The sequence below is a fragment of the Carlito syrichta genome, unplaced genomic scaffold (assembly GCF_000164805.1).
Source record: "Carlito syrichta isolate Samal-C Ts95f unplaced genomic scaffold, Tarsius_syrichta-2.0.1 Scaffold314090, whole genome shotgun sequence".
NCBI classification, from domain to species: Eukaryota; Metazoa; Chordata; class Mammalia; order Primates; family Tarsiidae; genus Carlito; species Carlito syrichta.
Window position 1 is genome coordinate 335,273 of NW_007258186.1, and position 3,498 is coordinate 338,770.

The following is a 3,498-nucleotide window of genomic DNA, read 5'->3' on the forward strand; positions in this document are numbered from 1 at the left end:
AATTGTACTCTGAAATCTAAAGTGTCTTCATCTCAGTGTCTCATCACTGCCTATGCCTAATACTTTGCTACTTCAATCTCTGGGTCCTCTCATCCCTTCTTTTTTCCAGTCTACCAGTGCCTCTCCTGTACCTGCCCATGTACACATGCATGTGCATGCGCGTGCACGCGCGCACACACACACACACACACACACACACACACACACACACACACACAGACACACACAGGAATGATGTTGGTTATTATTTCCCTTGAGATAGATTTTAAAACAAAGACACAGTTATGACAACTATTCTAATAAAGGTATACCAGTCAATAATCAAGGGGCCTCTTGGAATAAATCCCATTCCCTTGGGTGGGAATGTATTTCACCTTCTCTTCAAAATTAACAGAACCCAGTCAAAGCAAAATAATAAGTTATGACTCAAGAAACCTCCTAAAAACTGGTGGTTTTGCCAGGGTTATTGTTCTAAGTCCAATCACTTCAAATAAAATCATCGTGCCACATTCTGAGACCTACAGCATTTCCTTTCTCTGCTAACTTTGTCTTCTTTTCTCCTTCATCCTTTCTTGAGAACCCCTCTCTTTCATAGAGATCCCCCCATATGTCTTCATCCTGGTTGGGTTCTCTGAAAGGTCTCTTTAGCGTCTTTGTTTCTCCATGTTTTCTTATCTTGGTAGAGACTGCTCCTATAACTTACCTATGCCTGCTCTCTAAAAAGCTGATACTTATCAGCACTGAAAACTTTCTCCCATGTGATAAATATCATTTTCATCTGTTTGACAGCAGGTTACACACAAGAAAGTGCAGAGAATGCTGCTAAAGGGCACATATTCCCTGGGTTACTAGGTTAACAAGCAATAATGGAAGAATAAAAGATAATGCAAATTGGATAGACACACTAGAGAGAGAGGAGGTTCAATGTATGATAAATTGCAAAAGATGCAGATTTTGAAAAAATGGACTAAGTTTAATGAACATGACTTTTTTAATTGCTTAGGCTTGAATTTTTAAAAAACACATAAAACAAAAATATTTTTGAATTTTCTACTAAAAAGTTTAAATTATTACAATATTATTTTACTGATCTTCACAATACGCAAACAAAAATCGGCAAAGTTCTACCTTAAAACAGCCTGTTCACAGAACCATTTTTTCTGTCCCTCATGTCCAGGGCAATTGGCATCTTCTTTTTACAGAGGCCTTGTGTCTGTTCTGAGCCACGCCATCATGGAGATGCCCTAATTGTGAAGTAGGAGTGATTCTCTGACACATTCTGCAGTGGTCTGTGTTTTCATACCTACACTGACCCCAGATGATATCTAGAGGAAAGATTGGAAGATAGAACCCAAGGTATGGAGCAAAAACCTGGGTAGGAGCATGCTATGTTCTCCTCTTGGTAGGGGACCTTAGATCCTGTCAGACCACCCAGCTCTTCAAAACTTTTCCCCAAGGGGCTGCAATCTGGAAGTGCAATCCCACACCTCACCCTAACCCAGGTCTGAACCACCACCCAGGGCAAGGGTCACAGTTTCTCATTCATACCCGCATTCTCTAACTTGCAATCTTACCCACAGCCTCTGTGTTGTCATTCAATTCACAGAAAGCCTTTCAACAGGGCCACAAAGGTCATGGAGATGACTCGAAGCTCTGGGGAAGGTGGATTTCCCATTTCCTGACTTAACATCTGCCACTCAGTTTGAGGCTCTCTTTCTTTCTCTTAGCTTTAAAGAAGAAAAAATTATTGAATAGCCCAAGGCTAGTGGTAGCGGAAAAAAATCTCATTACTTCTTCTCTGCTGTCTTCTCACAGGATATATTTCCTAGTCAATATTCTTGCAACAAATCATTTTTAATTTGAAAGTCACACTCCTCCATAAAAATGTACACAAATATTAGGAGGCTAGACAGGGAATTGCTACGCTCAGCATATTATAAATACAAGAACTGTTTCCCTAATGCAGGAGGAATAAATTATCAATTTATCTTCCCATGGCTGTCTCATCTGGTTATAAATGATGGCAGGGATTTAACTAAATATAAATATTGAAGTTCATTAAACAATTAAGATTTCATCCAAAAACAAAAACAAAACAATGGAAAACTGGACTCTGTCACATCTCAGCACATAAATAGGGTACAAATTGGTTTAAATTAAACAATGTTAGATTTAAATGATGTTTGAAAGTTGATTTAAGAATCAAAGTAAAAAGATAAAATGACCTTTGACTTTTTTTACTTTATTGCAAAATAGAAATGGAAATAGTTATTTACTTAAAAATAATTGCTAAGATTTCATGGAGTTTAATTCTGCAAGTAACATTTGTGTCACTTATCATAAACTAAATTAGAAAGAATGAAATATATTTTTGAGTTTTATTTTCCACAGACTTAGGGAAGTCAGTTTGAGAGACACTCCATGAGTAAGTTCAAAGAAAGGGAAATCTGTGCCTTACAGTTCTGAATATGAATGTGGGTCTGTGTATGTGTGTTCATTCATGAGGGGTAGGTGTACATAAATAAAAACACTTTGACTTTTTATTTTATTTACTTGTGTGTAATTTGAATTTTTAAAATTAAGTACATACTTCCAAGTAAACTAAAAACAATATAACGTCTCTACAAATCATTTAAGAACTGACAAGCAGGAAGATATTAGTGATTCTCTCATCCTCTCCTAAATGTATCAGTGAACCAACTAAGACCAGAGACAGCTGTTATTTCTCATGCAAGCCATAGTATAGAACTCAGGCAGCCTCTCCATGATGTAACTTTCATGGAGCAGTTTTCTTAGTGCCTTCCTTTTTTGTTTGTTTATTTCTACTTAACATTTCCATTTTTTAATACAAAATAAGGTGTAAGAGCAAAACCAAGTAGAATCTATGTGAAAAGTCACTTCTGCACACTTGCGACAGTAAATCATAGATCCTTGGCCCTTGGGTGGACATGTGAGTGACTAAGTTTCCATGGAAGTAACAGAGCCCAATTCAGAGAAATTCACATTTTAATTTACTTCAAACATCTTAAAGATGCTCCATGTGCACAGAGGAAGAGGGTGGGAAGACCCTGAAGGTAGAACCTTACTGATAACCAAGCATCTCAGGTGAGTGGTTGAATTGTGACCACCCTGGCTCTCAGAGTTCTTGTCAATAACATAAAAGGTTTGAACTAGAAAATGCTAGTTGGATTATTTACTCTAGACCTTTATGGGAGTTTGCAAAACAAACCAGCAAGTCTCCATTGCAGTTGAAGAGGAAAACCTGAAGGATTCAAAACAGAAAAGCAATCCTGAGTATTAAGTAAGAGAATGGGAATCCCAATTTTGTGTCGTCTTGGCTGCATGGCAAAGAGGATTCATATGTTTGTACATCCTCCTTGAGACCCAGAGTAAACCAATGCAAGTTATAACATAGTCCCTTGTGAAAAGTAGAAAACATTCATCCTCTCACCTCCATGATATCACCTTCATTGATATGCACACAGCATATGCTGCCCT